We start from the raw sequence: 19,238 nt of genomic DNA on the forward strand, positions 1-19,238 counted from the left end.
CTACCGCCAATTCAGGGGCAATAGAGGTAGAGGAAGTTTTAGGTCCAGGCCCGGTTCCAGACTCCAATCTAGAGGCAGAGGCTCAAGAGGAGGCAGGGATAATAAGCCCTCCACTAAGTGAGCCTCCTCAGGTAGGTGGGAGATTGCGCCTCTTCAGGGACCATTGGACATTCAGTCCATGGGCCCACAGTATTATTTCAAAGGGCCTAGGGTGGAGCTGGGTAGGGGGACCTCCTCCACTAGTCAGGTTCTATCAGACTCCAACACCGGATCTGTTAGACTATGCAAAAGACCTTCTTTTAAAGAAGGCAATAAAGAAAGTCAGGCATCTAAAATTTCAAGGACGCTTGTTCAGCGTGCCAAAGAAAGACTCAGACAAGAGAAGAGTGAATTTAGACCTATCAACTCTAAATTCTTACATTCAATGCGACAGGTTCCGTATGTTGACCGTCTCTCAGGTGCGGACCTTACTTCCCCGTGGGGCCATCACCACCTCTATAGATCTTACAGACGCTTATTATCATGTGCCAATAGCAAGAAACTTCTCCCCTTATCTAGGTTTCAGACTGGGCAGACAGGCTTACTCGTTCAGGGTAATGCCCTTCGGGCTCAACATAGCACCCAGGATCTTCACCAAACTGGGAGAAGCCGTGGTACAGGAACTGAGATCTCAAGGTATCAAACTCGTGGCTTATCTAGACGATTGGCTAATCTGGGCCTCCAGTGACTCCGAATGTCGGAAGTCGACCAAGATAGTCATTCAGTTCCTAGAGTATCTAGGTTTTCATATAAACACAAAGAAATCTCGTCTGACCCCAGCAGCCAAATTTCAGTGGCTGGGCATCCAGTGGGACTTAAGCACCCACAAACTTTCGACTCCCCCAGCAAAATGCAAAGAGATAACCAAAGCAACAAGACAGTTTCTCAAGTGCAAACGAGCCTCTCGTCGCACTCAAGAAAGAATCCTAGGTTCCCTTCAGTTTGCGTCAGTAACAGACCTTCTCCTCAAAGCAAAACTGAAGGACATAAATCGAGTGTGGCGGAGACGAGCCAATTGCAATTTCAGGGACAAAGTCTCCCTCATACCTCCAATCTTAAAGAAAAGACTTCGCCCTTGGACAACGGCCAAGAGTCTTTCCAAATCAATTCCTTTACAATTCCCCCCTCCAGCCCTGATCATCCATACGGACGCATCTCTTACCGATTGGGGGGGGTTACTCACAATACAAGAAAGTTCAAGGAACCTGGTCGAATCCCTTTCTTCACTTCCACATAAACATTCTGGAAGCAATGGCAGTTTTCTTGACTCTGAAACGCTTACGTCCGGCCAGGAACATACATGTCAGATTAGTTCTGGACAGTGCAGTGATAGTTCATTGTTTGAACAGGGGAGGTTCCAAGACAAGCCACATAAATCATGTAATGATAGCAATCTTTTCATTAGCAATGAAAAATCATTGACACTTGTCAGCCACACATCTGTCAGGAGTAAGGAACGTGATTGCAGATTCTCTGTCAAGAACGACTCCTCTGGAATCAGAATGGTCTCTAGACAAGAAATCCTTCAATTGGATTTGCCAACAGATTCCCGAGCTCCAGGTGGACCTGTTTGCCACGGAATCGAATCACAAACTCCCATGTTATATAGCTCCGAACCTGGACCCTCGGGCTTACGCTACAGACGCAATGTCAATAGACTGGAACAAATGGCAGAAAGTCTACCTATTTCCTCCAGTAAATCTTCTGTGGAAAGTTCTACACAAACTCAGGTCATTCAAAGGTCGAATAGCCTTAGTAGCCCCCAACTGGCTGAAGAGCAACTGGTTTCCCCTTCTGTTAGAGCTGAAACTCAGAGCCTTGCAAATTCCTCATCCAATATTAACCCAAGTAGTGCAAACTCAGACTGTGTCAGCTTCCTCAGGAATGCTGAATACCCTAACTTTATGGATTTCATGAAGTTTACGGCTCAGAAAAATGCTAATGTTGATCCTCTGAACACAATGTTTGATTAAAATGCTAATGTTGATCCTCTGAACACAATGTTTTTGGAATCAGATAAGAGAGAATCTACTCTTCGTCAGTATGATTCGGCAGTAAGAAAACTTGCTAACTTCCTGAAAGAATCAGACGTTCATACTATGACTACAAATCTCACGATCTCATTTTTTAAGGCCCTTTTTGACAAAGGTCTGGCGGCTAGTACCATTACTACAACTAAATCCGCCTTAAAGAAAGTATTCCAGTGGGGATTTAACATTGACCTAACGGATTCATATTTTTCATCTATTCCTAAAACTTGTGCTCGTCTTAGACCAACAACCCGTCCTAAAACGGTTTCTTGGTTTTTAAATGACGTTTTAAAATTAGCCTCAGACACAAATAATGAATTTTGCTCTTATTCGACTCTTCTTAGAAAAACTCTGTTTTTAATTAGCCTGGCTTCAGGAGCTAGAATCTCTGAACTTTCAGCCCTTTCTCGAGAGTCGAATCATGTGGATTTCCTCCCATCAGGAGAGGTTCTACTCTCTCCGGATCAAATGTTTTTAGCCAAGAATGAAGACCCTCTAATTAGGTGGTCTCCCTGGAAGATTATACCTCTTCCGGAGGATCCTTCCCTATGTCCGGTGGTTACATTAAAAGCCTACCTTGAAAGGACCTCTCAGAGGTCTTCAGGTCCACTTTTTGTTAGAGAGAATGGTGGAACCATCTCCTGGAATGGTATTAGACAACAAATACTTTATTTTATTAAACAAGCCAACCCAGATTCAATCCCCCAGGTCCATGATATCCGGGCTGTAGCCACCTCAGTTCTTTACTTCCAACATATGAATTTTGATGAAATTAAGAATTATACGGGCTGGAAATCCCCTAGAGTCTTTAAACGTCACTACCTTAAATCCTTGGAGGCTTTGAAATTTTCTGCTGTCGCTGCAGGGAACATTGTTTCCCCAGAGTCAGCCTAATATTATATTATTTTTGTATTTTGTAATTTTGTAATGTGTAATTGTAATTATATTTGTATTTTGCTTGCCCTACCAATTGGTATACCTCTCACCTACCTGCCTCGCTTGTATTCCCGTCCTTCCTACCTTGTTGACTGGGTTTGGGTTGCTTCACAATCCACTCCTGTCTTTGTTTTTACCATCCTTGTTGAAAAATTTTTTCAGCAAATCTTGTTAATTTTAGGTAATGGTTTCTAGTTTAACTGTTAAACTTATTCTTGTAACTACATTGTTTTTGTATTGATTAGGATAGTTAAAACTTATTTTGTACATATTTATATTTTTCTATTCTAATTTGGATAAGTAAAAAGCCTATTCAAAATGAATTTTATTTCTCCTTAGTAAAATTTATATTTTGACAATTAATCCTTTTATGTTTACAAGCTTTTTGGTCAATTCTCTGCTACTATTTCACTCAGCGACACAGGTCGATCCCAGAAAAGGGATTTTGACAAAGGAAAAATCTATTTCTGGGTGAAGACCTGTGTCGCTCAGTGAACCCTCCCCTCTCTATATTTCCCACCCTAGGCTAGCCAAAAAGCTTGGGTGCTATTTCGGGATGGGCATTATGGGTAGAATTAGTAGTAGCGAGTGGTGAAGGACCGTTGTATCGGCACCTCTTAGGTAGAGGGGTTTTGGAGAGGAGGAATCTATTGGGTTAAGCATCTGTGGTAGTGGCTTCCACTCGCTCCTAGATGACATACCGACATCCTATAAGGATGTATCGACCCAGAGGTAATAACTCTGGCATCCTATTAGCTGTATGGCTTTTTCTCTGGTATATCTAGCAATATTTATACCTAGAAATGTGTGCTATATAAGGACATTTCACTGAGCGACACAGGTCTTCACCCAGAAATAGATTTTTCCTTTGTCAAAATCCCTTAAGCATTTGCTGTACAGTGCTCCCCATTTTTTTTTGCAGGGATAGGTTCCAGAACCTACTACGGAAATGCAAAACTCCCCTCTAAAAATGCTTATAATTGGCTTACAACTGCCAAATACTGTACCTTGTATCCCTTAAACTAAAATGCTTATAACTGCTTATTTTAACAATTTCACAGTTAATTTAACAGTTCAAACATATATATGACTTAAATTATCATAATAAAATAATTTAATATAATTTCAAACAAGAATACACCCTTAAACATCATCCCAAAACAACCAAAGTACAAGGTGATAATAGCAAAAACATTACAAAATGGTGCCAGCTATAATGGGATCCGCAGAAGACGTAAATAACAGTGCAGTGTAAACTCAAGAATTTAAATACATTCCCACTACAAAACGTCAACGGCTGAAACAGAAACGAAGTGAATCATAACAGATGACGAAAACAAACTCTGCTGGAAACATCGACGGCCGAAACATTCATAGTGAAATAATATTCATGAACATTACTGCTTAGAAAACCCCCAACTAAGAAACATTATTGAACAACGAGAAACAGCGCAGTATACCAGTGAAGCAGCAACAACGCCTTTGTGTTGGTAGCTATCGACACACACACACAAAACAGATTTTGTATACAGTCCGTTAAAAACAGATGAGTGCATTTCACATGTATGACGAAAACATTCCTGGTAAGAATAAACATTACTGTGAATTCTAAGAAGTAGACGAATCCCTGAAGGTCGGCGAAGCAAGAAAGAGACGATTTAATTCCAGACCAGCAGCGTACGATGCATCTACAACAAACAAAAACAACGCCTTTGTATTGATCGCAGAAAGGAGAAGTGAAAAACAATTCAAGAACAACAATTAAGACTGAACAAACAACCGAACAAAGTAAGTCGTGATTGGAAAGTTATTTTGATTCTCTCAGTTCTCTCTCTCAGTGAGAGTATTTTATAATTATCTCTCTCAAAAGGTATAAGACTTATAATTATCTCTCTCAGAAGGTATATAACGTTTATAATTCTCTCTCAAAAATTTTTATCTTATTTTTTTTGAGGTTTGATAGATAGGAATCTTTAATAACATAACGTTCTTTTGATGAAATATTTTTTTAATACTGTTGTGTATTTGGGTATAAATTTTCCTATGTTTTTTTTAGAATACCATTGTAATGCAGGATTCGTTTGACGCATTGAGGAATGCAATTAGAAATAGACATTATCATTTAAGATCAACAACAGTTAGACAAAGTCAAATTCCTGTGCCAAGTTCACACATATCATTAACTCAAGGAAGAACTAACACAAGCAGCAATAATAATAATAATAATAATAATAATAATAATAATAATAATATATGAAGGGAGTAGACCCTCTTTTAAACAGGTCTTATTAAAAAGGATGGCTGTATTATGCGAATTTATCTTATATAGTGTCTTTTCTATCCTCCTTATGATTCGCTTTTCAGGCTCAGCGATGTTAGTCAGTAACTGGCCGATATTCATGTTGGAAAAGGACAGTGTGCGGAATATTGGAAGTCTTTTATTAAAATATCCAATCAGAAATCGTTCGTCTGGGTTCAGGTTCTATTCTAGGTACCGTCGACATGTTTCGACCAGCTCGTTGGTCATCCTCTGGACGTGGTTGCAGGAGGTCTGAAGAAACGAGGTGCTCGGGTTGGTATTTATAGGGGAGGTCATGATCGGTGCTGAATTATGATTGGCTGCCCGGGGCATGTACCCTCGGCGGAGCCTTCTCATCAAGTTCTGTTTTTCGTCTTGCGTGCGGCGGCGTTGTAGTGCTGAGGATGAAGAGAAGAATTTCGATCCTCGGATGCGAATTTTGATTTGCAAATGCGCTATGGGGATCGCTTTCGGTGCATGTCTCCTGGCTGCCGTGGGGAGGAGAAAGGTTTCTTGCGTAATGTTGAGTGTTGGTTTCTCCTTCCCAATGTGCAATGCTTCCAAGAGGCGTAGGCGGCGGTGGTCGGTAATTTGGTCAATTACTTCGATGTTCGTGATTATGTCTTTTCTTGCTATTTTCTGGTTATGGACGGTCCTGGCATGATTAAAGATAGCCCCCTCTTGGGCGTGGCAGGAAATCCTTTTGGAGAAACGCATGGTGGTCAGACCGATGTAAGAACCGAAGCATCCTCGGACGGGGCATGAGTACCGGTATACCACGTTGGTTTTCTTCAAGGGGTCCTGCTGAGGGGGGGCTGGGTTGTTGCGCATAACCAGGCTGCTCGTCTTTCTGCTCTTGTAATAGATAACCAGATGTATGTTTCTGTTGGAGTCAACAGGGCTGACATTATTCTTGATGATGTTTTTGGGCGCGTTCGTCTTCTTTATATTTCTGATGAAATTGCCCTTTGTAGAAGAGCTCTATCGTTCAGGGCATCGGGCGAGGTTCTGACGGTACCATCTATCGATGTTCGCCTTGATAGATTCTTCTATATCCCGGTTTGGGTGTCCATTGTTGACGAGGGTTTGGGCTACACGTTCCATTTCTCCGTGGGTGTCGTTCCAGGAGGAGCAGTGTGAGAGGGCCAAACCGGGATATAGAAGAATCTATCAAGGCGAACATCGATAGATGGTACCGTCAGAACCTCGCCCGATGCCCTGAACGCATAGAGCTCTTCTACAAAGGGCAATTTCATCAGAAATATAAAGAAGACTTAACGCGCCAAAAAACATCATCAAGAATAATGTCAGCCCTGTTGACTCCAACAGAAACATACATCTGGTTATCTATTACAAGAGCAGAAAGACGAGCAGCCTGGTTATGCGCAACAACCCAGGCTCCCCTCAGCAGGACCCTTTGAAGAAAACCAACGTGGTATACCGGTACTCATGCCCCGCCCAAGGATGCCTTGGTTCTTACATCGGTATGACCACCATGCGTTTCTCCAAAGGATTTCCTGCCACGCCCAAGAGGGGCTATCTTTAATCATGCCAGGACCGCCCATAACCAGAAAATAGCAAGAAAAGACATAATCACGAACATCGAAGTAATTGACCAAATTACGGACCACCGCCGCCACGCCTCTTGGAAGCATTGCACATTGGGAAGGAGAAACCAACACTCAACATTACGCAAGAAACCTTTCTCCTCCCCACGGCAGCCAGGAGACATGCACCGAGCGATCCCCATAGCATATGAGCAAATCAAAATTCCGCATCCGAGGATCGAAATTCTTTCTTCATCCTCAGCACTACAATTCCCGCATCGCACGCAAGACAAAAACAGAACTTGATGAGAAGACTCCGCCCGAGGGACATGTCCCGGGCAGCCAATCATAATTCAGCACCGATCATGACCTCCCTATAAATACCAACCCTTAATCTTAAACAAAGCACCTCGTTTCTTCAGACCTCCTGCAACCACGTCCAGAGGATGACCAACGAGCTGGTCGAAACATGTCGACGGTACCTAGAATAGAACCTGAACCCAGACGAACGATTTCTGATTGGATATTTTAATAAAAGACTTCCAATATTCCGCACACTGTCCTTTTCCAACATGAATATCGCCAGTTACTGACTAACATCGCTGAGCCTGAAAAAGCGAATCATAAGGGAGGATAGAAAAGACACTATATAAGATAAATTCGCATAATACAGCCATCCTTTTTAATAATAATAATACTAATAATAATAATAACACATTTAAATTTAGAACAATTACGCAAGCCACACGATTTTGTGGAAGAGTTGAAAGTTCAAATCCTGACAAAAATAGGCTAGAATCATATTCTGTGAACCAGTGACTAGTTGACGGACATAGACAGTCGCATATCAACAGGGGGAACAACAAATGAAAGAGCAAAAATTAATGAAGCCTTGCTTCTCGTTAGCTCAGAAAGTGGTGATGCACACAGAACTTTGAATTCAGTTAGATTCAGCAAAATAACCACATACACTGAATTTAGAAGAATTTGTTTATCAATCTGGGAACCAGTGAGTCAAAGTGATGCCTTATATAATATTAATAGATTCCTTACCCAGCATTATGATGGAGAATCCATAGCAAATCATCACACAGGAAATAAGAATGCTTTTGGTGATGATGAAAATGATTCAGTTAGCTTGAGATATGTTTTAAATTACTTGTCATTTGGAACGATGTATAACGCACTTGGAGAAAAAGAAAAGAGGGCTTTGAAGAATGTTGAAATTGATCCTAAAAGTGATAGCCTTACAGCTTCAATATCAATGAGGAAAGAAATCCAGAAGAAAGAGATAGATTTTTCTAGGGAATCTGTAGGAGTAACAGAAACACAAAATGAAAGGAAAGACAGAAATAACCATGATTCATATAAAAGAAATAACAAGTATAATGATAATTCCAGACGAGTAGGGAATAAAAAAAATTCCTTTCAAAGAAAATATGCACAGAGTACTAGGAAAAAGTGGAATCCAAACCAGAATCAATCGAAAAATGGACCATTCTTCGTTCCACCCATAAGATATCATAATGGTCAATATTCAGACACAAATAATTCAAAACCAAAGAATAATTCACCTCAAGAAACTAGATCAAAAATAACATGCGAAAACTGTGGATACACCAATCACTCCACAAATGAATGCAGAAAGCCTAGAATCTGTGCAGTTTGCAAAAAGATCGGGCATTTAACTAAAAACTGTTGGTTCAATAATAAGGAAGCCAATAGTGAGGTTACAGAGATAAATAACAGCCGCCCAATTATAAATAAATCTTCCGGTCAGTGACAATTAACCCCTTTACAGAGAAAAGAAGGTAAATCCCTTCAAGGTGATGAAAGAGGAAAAGGCGAAACGGTTACAATGGAAAATGAAGGTTCAGCTGCAATTTCCTATTTACACAGCCAAGAAGTAGTACTTTCCATGAAAGAGGAAGAAGTAAACAGAAAGTGAATGGAAAGACATGTACTGTACTCATTGATTCAGGTAGTACTGTAAATATAATTGACAACATAACTTTAACCAGAAACTCAGATTCAGGGTCAAAGTAAAGTGATACAAGGAATAGCTGGGAAACATTAAAAGTCTGGGAAATGTGAACTTAGAAATAGGGATTTTGTCACATAAATTTGTGGAAAGTTTTCTAGTTTTAGAAGACGGATCTTCTCCCACACAAGTATTGTTCTCATTTAATTTAATGAGGCGATTTGGAATAATATTAGATAGTAGTGAGGGAAAGATTAGCCTGAAACAGGATAATCAGAAGAGTGTGTATGTTTTACGCTTGACGAAGAAAAGTTTCACGCAAATCTGATCAATTTGTCTGAGACAGTTTCAACGAGCGAGACAGACGTACAGGAAAAGCAGATAAGTAACCGAACGAGCAAGATAAAATAAAAACAAAAAAAAAGAGGAATTCCCAAAATTTCATAATACAGAATTGTTGAAATGTGCACATACAGGTGATATATACCCAGATATAAATAATTACTCACGTATAGATAATTATGGTTATAATTATGATGACCAAAACTGAATCTAATGAAAATCAAGGTGCCTATACCTATAACTATAACTATAACAGTGTATTAATGAGTTGTGAAAGTGAAGGGAAAATACTAAATGAAGTATTGCTCTTAGATACAATAAATAAATCAGACATAAATAGTATAATAGAAGTAACAGAAGAATCCACTGGAGATGCAGAACTTTGCTATTTTTCAGTCATAAAAGAAGAAATATGTTGTGTTAGCACAGCTGATGATGATAAAGTACAATTTGTGTCCAAAACTATTCAGACAACAGATTAACACTATACGCAGGCATTGTCTTTTGCATAGGAATTCCTATTAACAATCCTTTACTAACAGTAAAAGAAAAAGCATTTTCCTCTATAAATGGCCAAAACTCTCAAATAAATTCAGAACTAAACAAAACAGATTTTTCAGAAAATAGACACAAGTTAATTCAGGTGTTAGAGAAATACAGAAATGTAATAGCTATAGAAGGAGGTAAACTAGGAAGGACAAATGTTCTACAACAGAATTTTGTTAGATGGTGGAGCCAAGCCATATTTTATTCCTAATTACAGATCACCAATAAGCCAGAGACTCATGGTTGACAATTTGATAGAGGAAATGAAAAGAGATGGAGTAATTGCTTCTAAATCTCCATATAATTCCCCATTGTTACTTGTTCCAAAGAAAGGTGGTAGTTGGAGACTTGTAATAGATTACAGGAAGTTAAATTCCAACACAGTTCCAGATAGAATACTGATGCGTGTAATTCAAGATATGTTAGCTCAATTAGGAGGGGCCAAATTATTTTCATCCTTAGATTTGCTTAGTGGATATTGGCGGATATTGGCAAGTACCTCTAGATGAAGAATTGAAACAATTTGCATCCAACAGCACACATAAAGAACATTTACAGTTTGAAATAATGCCATTTGGACTCACATCAGCCCCATTAACATTTGTCAGATTAATGTTACAAATTCTAGGAGATATAGAAAATGTTTCAGTATACTTGGACGATGTAATCATTTTTAGCAGACTTAAAAAGTCACCTCAGAACATTAGAAATGTTCCTAGAGAAATTAAGAATTGCAGGACTAAAAATAGAATTAAAGAAATGTCAATTCCTGATGAAATCCTTAGAATACTTGGGTCGTGTAATTAGTGAAGATGGACTGCGCATGCAGGCAGGTAAAACAAAGGCAATAATTGATTACCCAGATCCCACTAATTTGAAAGCATTAAGAAGGTCCCTAGGTATGGTAGGTTATTATAAACCTTTTATAAAGGGTTTTGCTACAATAGCCAAACCTTTGGTAGGATTAACAAAGAAGGATATTAATTATGAATGGAAGGATGAACAAGAAACAGCCTTTCAAACACTAAAGAGCAAAATGACCAGGAAACCTGTTTTAGTCTACCCAGATTTTTCCAAAGACTTTTACTTAGCATGTGATGCGTAACAGGGCTGGGAGCTGTATTGTTACAAAAGGCCAAATCTAGAATGAGGGCAGTATATTATGCTAGTAAAGTTTTAAATCAAGCAGAAAGAAACCATAGTACCACGGAAAGAGAGCATTTAGCTTTATATTGGGGTCTAAAGAAATTTACACACATACTTTAGGTCATAAGGTTAATGTGCTTACTGATCGCAAACCCATTTGTGACTTATTTAAAAAGAGAGCCTTTACCACCAACATGAAGTTCAATAGGTGGTTCATTATTGTATTAGAATTTGCCCCAGAATTCAGATATATTCCAGGGAAATTTGACACCGTGGCAAGTGCATTATCCAGATCACAAGGTGAAACAAAAAAGTATTACCACTAATACCTTTTGTTTAGTTGTCAAATAGTAGATTTAGATCTAGAAACAGTTAAAATACAACAAGAAAATGATGCATAAATCGGACAAATAGTAGGACAGTTAATACTAGATGAATCCTTAAAACCTGATTTTCAATTAATAAATGGATTGCTGTATAAAAGGCCAACAGAGAAGAATGGTTGTTCTCGACTATACAGGTACATCCCAAGAACACTAATCAGAAAAGTTTTAGAACTTACAGTAAACACTCATATAAGTTAGCAGGACATCCAGGAATTAAAAAGACAAGCAGAATCTTAATCAGAAATTATTTTTGGCCACATTGTAGTGAAGATGCCAAAACTGTACTAAACTGTATAATTTGTAATCAACGTAAAGGTAACGTAAATCTTAAAGCTCCACTTGAAAAATATCCAAGAGAATTGAATCCATTTCAAGTAGTAACTATGGACTTTTTAGGTCCATTTCCATGGACTATTAGAGGAAATAGACAAATATTAGTCTTCTTAGACTATCTAACTAGATATGTAGAAATCGTACCAGTAAGAAACAGAGATGGAGCCACAGTAGCAGAAGCTCTTAAATCCAGAATTATCACAAGGCATTCATGTCCACAAGTTCTTCTTTCTGATAATGCTGCTGAATTTACTAGTGATCTTTTAAAGATAATATGTGAATTTTATGAAATAAATAAGTGTCAAATAACCGCTTATAAACCAAGTTATAATGGAGCAGTAGAACAAACAAATCGTAAAATAAAGGATATCCTGAAAACTTTAGTGAGCCCACAGACAGAGGATTGGGACTCAGCAAACGTAGACCTACAGTTCACATTGAATAACACTGTAATTGAGACAATAGGAGAATCCCCACATTATTTGCTATATGGTTATCAGGAAAGAATGCCTAACGCATTATTAGACGATGCAACACCACCCACGGAAGACCAGACATACTTACAATCATGAAAACAAGGGAAAAATTAAAAGAGGTTCATAACACTCGTGCCAAATATTATAATAAAAGTGCCATTAAACCAGACATTACAGTAGGTACTCAAATTTATGTACAAAACCATGTTCAAGAAGGGCCAAATGTAGAGGTTTCTCCCAATTTCACGGGACCATATAGAGTTGTAGATGTGTTAAAATTAAACAAATATAGAGTAATTAATGAAAGTGATCTAAAAGAAAAAGTAGTTCACTGGAATCATATAGAAGTAGTAAAAACAGATCCATGGTCCACTGAAGTTATAGATAACATAAGACATGAAAATGCTGTGGATAATGTTGTAAACAAAAGATATAATCTATGAAACAGGCAGAGTGAAATATGTATGTATGTATATGTATATTGGTGTTAGACTGAAAATATAAACATAAAGTATGTAGTGAAAATATAAATGTAATGTATGTCGTGCAACCTATATGTAAAGAGACGGAAAAGTCAAAGTGATCAGAGACATGAATCATTAGTATACAGTAGACATAACCAGTCTTAAATAGTGATAAAACATTAAATGCAATTCAAAGGGACATTAACTCAGTCCTGCAGAAGGGTGATAATAACAGTGTTATTCACTTGTTAGAAAAATTAAACACAGAAATAGAAAGAACAGTGAACAAAAGATCAAAGAGATCCCTCTTACCCTTCACTGGAACTGCTTTGAACACATTATTTGGCACTTATTAAGTTGTAGAACATGAAAAAAAAGAATAGACAGACTGGAAAGGTGCCAAAGTGCTTTATGATAAAATTATTTTAATTGTACCTTTCAATACTAGGATCGCAAACACATTAGTCACTGTATACCCATTTCCTATGTTAATTAATGATCGAGTAACCATTCAAAAGGGAACAATCAGGCATTTTGCATTATAAGAACACGCTCTACTATTGTCATTCGTCACAGAAAAACAGTTTAATGAATGTACACTGCTAAAAGAACAAGAATATATATGTAATTTTGCTAACCTGTGTAAGAGTACTAATCCTTATCCCTGTATTCAAGAAATAGTGTTAAACCAAAACCAAGAAAAAGATGTATGTACCACAAATTATGAGAAAACATTTCAAGCATTTATAATTGATCAAGAAATCTTTGTATTTTCACTAGATACTGTTGTAGCTAAAATTAAATGTCACAACATTAGCACAGAAATAAGGTTTAAAAATGGTAAATCTTTTACTACATCATGTCAGTTAGTGATAGCAACCTCGTCTTTTCACAAAATATAACTTCAACAAACGTGCCATATAAGAATTACTCATATAAAATAAATGAATTTAAGTTGTCTCAGTTAGAATTTAAGAAGCTTGAAAATTTGAACTATGATGATGAATATTTCTGCTATAAAGAAACTGTCTCCCCAATTTTATCATTTGTAAATCTAATGGTAATATTGATTACTGTTATTTTATCATGATAGTGAGGAATATTATCAGAAAAATATGAAGAATATTGACAGAACTCAATAATAACAATAATTAAAGATTGATGTTTATTGATCATATGTGTATTTTAACCAATGCACGTTGTAAGAATACCCACTGTAAATTTGTGGAATAAAGGTATTATTATTATTATTATTATTATTATTATTATTATTATTATTATTATTATTATTATTATTATTGTCCATATATTCCTTTAGTATTTGATTATTTAATAGTGTTTGATGTTTTAATGTAATTAAATTTTTTTTTTTTTAAATGTTTTGATGAATTTATATCTTTTCCTCCACAGTTGGAGAAACAGTTTTTATCATATCCATTATTCTGTTTTATTGCCAGTTTAATTGTTACTGTTATATCCATTTTATGTTTAATTAAACATTGAGGACAATGTTTGGTAGGTGACTGAGTGATGTAATGATGTATGAATAACGTAAATATAACAGAGAGAAAAAGAACTGAGGAGAGAACCAGTGATATATATATATATAGAGAGAGAGAGAGAGAAACGAGACATGGACATGGAGAGAGAGAGATTGGAATAAAACAAACAGAGAGCGAGAGAGTGACTAGCAAAACAGGAAGTGTTATGACTGCGTCGTGTTTATGTAGCAAAACATGGGTGCCAGTATAATCTACTGAAATCGTTAAAGGAATTTTTAAACAAGCTTGCCTCTGTGCATTCCTGTTCATTCTCGCCGGAAATCAAGACTTCAGGTGATGTAAAAAGAACCTTCTTCGTAGGAGAGGTTAATTCATCTAATTACACGCAGCAGGACGTCCTCAGATGAGTTTCAACCAGTTAGACTTCTACCAAGGGCTGGACAGAAGCTGTTGCCCTCCTATAGTAGGATGGGCATTCCATTTTTGAAAAACCTTCAAAAGGGAAGGAAGAGAAGCAGAGACACAGAGAAGAACAGAGAGAGAAGCAAACGAAGATCCAAAGAGCCTTAGTGGAGTGAGGTTGTGGGCCTCACCAGTTGTGGGTTGTTAACCAGATTCAAGAAAGCAAGGCTCACACTTTGATTCACACTTCAATTGTATTCATACTACTTAACTTGTATATATATCTCATTTGTATATGTAGTGTTATTTTTAATTAGTGTGTTAATGAAGTTCGAAAGCTGCACTGTGTCTTTCTAAAGCCTCCTGGGACTCAAATGCTACTACAACAACAAAGCCAGAAATGATAAAGCATCTATAAAGGAAATAATAAACTTCTTTACATGGGCAACAAATAAAAGAAGTAATAAGAAAGCAAAAGCATAAGTTGGAGGTGGTAAAGAAATCATCACATAAAAAGGTGACAATAACAAAAGCATGGCAATATTTTCCTGTGTTGTAAGATGATTTTGAAATGATATTTACTGTACAGGTATGTATTTCAGGTTAATACTACTGTATAGAGCATATCTACAATACGTGGGTAGTTCAGAACGATGGGACACACACCTCCAAACAAACAACAGAATGATGCTAGGTTTCCTACATCATGTTAGTATTTTCATGATTATGTACAAATACATTTATGATAAAAAATTTACTTCAGTAAGCGCTTGGTTTACGTCGTTTGTGGTTAGTCCTCACCATCTCCCATACACTTGTTAAAAAATCCTCTCTCTCTCTCAATATGCATATATTTTCATGAAAAATTACAGTAATTAGTGAATACACAGCGTTGCTATAGAAAAAAAGTGAACTAATGATAATTTTAGAGATACGGCCCAAATAAAAATCCGGAAATGAGTGAAGTTTCCCCCATGGACAAGTGAAAGATTTGTTCCACAAAAATCTACTACAAAATGAAATGCGTAAATACAGGGGGGGTCACTGTATACTGTACCCTTCCTGCTGTTACCACACAAAATTCTAATGCTGCTCTCCTGCATTTTCTATTCCTGGCCCTTTGATTTGTTAATAAGGATAAGTTCGTGAGTATTACTGTAATGTTAAGCTAAGAAGGTTTTCAGATGTGAGAGAGTGGGAGTCAGTATTAACAGATTCTATTGTTGCCTCTGGAATGTTTTCATGCTGTGTCTGGACATTTGGTTAGATTGTATTAAAATTTGGGTAGTACTGTCAAATGCACACCTTGTTAATTGGCCTGAGACATTTATAGGAACCTGAATTAAATTTATTTTGCTTCAGTTGTGTCATTCTGTTTCCTAACTCTGTGTTGCATTCTTTGATTTCAGATTCTCCCTCAGAAGAGCCTTCCTTCCTTCGTCAGTTTTGAGCAGCATCAAGACTTTGGGAATGCTTGTGTTTAATGGTACTACATGTAACAATACCAGTAGTTCTTGAAGTGTAAGAGACAACGGTGAATAGTTGTACTCCTACTTTAAAAATTACAACAACAAGTTAAATCTGTTCTAAATATTAGATTCATACATCAGCAACGAAATTTGGTTGTAGCCTTTCAAGATATTGTAGAACTTAATTTATAACAGATTTATTTGATAATCATTTGTAAACAAATTTTGTTAAGAGTTGTCAATTGAACACAATGTCATTACTGAACAGGGTAGGTCAGAAGGCTAAAATGAATCCAGAACATTCTCCAGAATTTCCTTTGAAAAGTGAAACTGAAGGTATCTTATCACTACCTTCCATAAATCAAGAAAACAGCAACATGGCTGCCTTTAGTGAAACCCTTGATGGTGACTTCCTGTCTCTGGATCCATTGATGGACATCAAAATAGAGCCAGAGGTATTCTGTGAGTCTAATGAAGATGACGAATATTCATATGAAATGAATTCAGTAGTGAATGAAAAAGATCCACTAACTTGCAAAAAGGAAGTAAAACAAGAAAGAAGGAATAGTCACAATGCAGAGAAGCCTTTCAGATCCACTGACTGTGAGAAATCATTTTACAAGAAAATTAATCTTACAAGTCATAACACAAATCCTACCAGAGAGAAAGCATTCATATGCAATGAGTGTGGGAAAGCATTTTCCCGGAAACAACATCTTTCAAATCATATGAGAATTCATATTGGAGAGAAGCCATTCATGTGCAAGGAATGTGGGAAAGCATTTTCCCAGAAACCAAATCTTACAGTTCATATGAGAATCCATACTGGAGAGAAGTCATTCATGTGCAAGGAATGTGGAAAGCATTTTCCAGTAAATCATGTCTTATACGTCATATGAGAATGCATACTGGAGAGAAGCCATTCATATGTGCAAGGAATGTGGGAAAGCATTTCCCCAGAAACCAGATCTTACAGTTCATAGGAGAATGCATACTGGAGAGAAGCCATTCATGTGCAAGGAATGTGGGAAAGCATTTTCCCAGAAACCAAATCTTACAGTTCATATGAGAATCCATACTGGAGAGAAGTCATTCATGTGCAAGGAATGTGGGAAAGCATTTTCCAGTAAATCATGTCTTATACGTCATATGAGAATGCATACAGGAGAGAAGCCATTCATGTGCAAGGAATGTGGGAAAGCATTTTCCCAGAAACCAGATCTTACAGTTCATATGAGACTTCATACTGGGGAGAAGCCATTCATGTGCAAGGAATGTGGGAAAGCATTTTCCCAGAAGCCAAATCTTACACTTCATATGAGACTTCATAGAGGAGAGAAGCCATTCATGTGCAATGAATGTGGGAAAGCATTTTCCCGTAAACCAAATCTTATAGTTCATATGAGACTTCATACGGGAGAGAAGCCATTCATGTGCAAGGAATGTGGGAAAGAATTTTCCAGGAAACCAAATCTTACACGTCATATGAGAATCCATACAGGAGAGAAGCCATTCATGTGCAAGGAATGTGGGAAAGCATTTTCCAGGAAACCACATCTTACACGTCATATGAGAATTCATACTTGAAAGAAGCCATTCATGTGCAAAAATGTGGGAGAGCATATGCCAGGAAACATCTTATAATTTAAAAGAGAATTCTTACTGGAAAGTAGCCATTTACAGTAAACCCTGAGTTATCTGCCGTAATATATCCAAGGCTCTTGTGGAGATTGGAAATTTGAGGTTGTGGTAAAAATTGGAAATTTGAGGTTGTGGTAAAAATTGGAAATTTGAGGTTGTGGTAAAAATTGGAAATTTGAGGTTGTGGTAAAAATTGGAAATTTGAGGTTGTGGTAAAAAAATACTTCATGGATGTAAAATGTCAATTATTTGGAATGAATCTTACCTACTGTTAAAGTTAGATTATACCTTTGCACCATTAGGGTCAACTGGCATACAAAATAAAAAATAATAATGCTGGTGGGAAACAGGTCATTACAGAGACAGTCCTAGCATGTTAGCCAAGCGTTATTTATTTATTTATTTTTTTATCTTTCATGCTGATCGCACCTAATGGCGTGAAGATATAAGCTAACTTTAACAGTAGGTAAGTATTCAAATAATTAATTATAGTATCATGAAAATTATGAATTTGTACTCAATTTTTTTTTGCCTGTTTTCTGACTACAGTACTATACAGTATGCTTATAAAAAATGCAGAATACTCTACCGTACTGTACTGTACACATAAAGAAAACCAAAGTGTAATATACTGTTTACTGAATAAATGTATAAAAAAATTAACATTGAAACACACACACACACACACACACACACACACACACACACACACACACACACACACACACACACACACACACACACACTCTCTCTCTCTCTCTCTCTCTCTCTCTCTCTCTCTCTCTCTCTCTCTCTAGAACTGTTTACAGAGGCCAAACTTGAAAATCTTTTCTATGAAGAATAACCCTTGGGGAGAAGGAGAAATGTGCAAATGCACAACATCATGATGCATACCTGTATGTGCACATGTATACACATATATGTATGTTAACACATGCTTATTTGATATTGAAAGTAGCTACTATTTTATGCTGCACTTTGCTACCCCCTCATTAAAAATCTAATAAACATTTCATTCTGTTATTTATTTGGTGTGGCATAAAAAATGCTCTCCTTCCAGAACATCTGAAGCTACTAGGGGTTAGGCTATCTTATATTATTGGTTGAAACGACTTTTAACCCTGGAATGCTACCCTCATTTTTCTTAGCGTGAATGCTACCTTGGGGTACAGGTTTACCCCGGGATAATAATATGCATAATAAATCAATGAATTGCTTTTATTTACTGTTACTTATACCAAACAAAAGAATTATATCTGTTTCAGTGGAAAAAGCTCAAAATAGGAAAATCTTCCATTATTCAGAACAATCTGGACACTTTTTCATTTGATGCTCAGAGCAAATAAACTTTTTGCACTATAGGCATTGGATGCTTGATTTTCGGTCTTTGCTCCCGGGCCAAAAACTGCATCTTTCACTACATGAGTCGGGTTTTGCTGCTTCTTTTTCTGGTGTGTTTATCATCAAAACATGTCTTATGGTATCACAGAGTTGATGAAGTAAAGTAGGAACTGCAGCACAACTCATCACTTGTGGTTTCATCAAATCTAAGGAAAGCTTTTTGAGATATGACCTTCTGTACTCGAAAGTTTCCTTTTCCATTGCTGAGAAACCATTCAACAGAACCATGGACTTTACTCCAGTCGTATCCAACAAGTTACAGAATGACCGTAATGGCCAACGACGTGTTTTACGAGCA

At 37.2% G+C, this 19,238-nt stretch overlaps 1 pseudogene; it reads left to right on the plus strand.

Moving 5' to 3' along the window:
• Positions 1-19,238, plus strand: part of LOC136838152 (zinc finger protein 850-like) — a 144,507-nt pseudogene that overhangs the window by 61,191 nt on the left and 64,078 nt on the right.

Source organism: Macrobrachium rosenbergii, unplaced genomic scaffold (genome assembly GCF_040412425.1).
Source record: "Macrobrachium rosenbergii isolate ZJJX-2024 unplaced genomic scaffold, ASM4041242v1 171, whole genome shotgun sequence".
Classification (NCBI taxonomy): Eukaryota; Metazoa; Arthropoda; class Malacostraca; order Decapoda; family Palaemonidae; genus Macrobrachium; species Macrobrachium rosenbergii.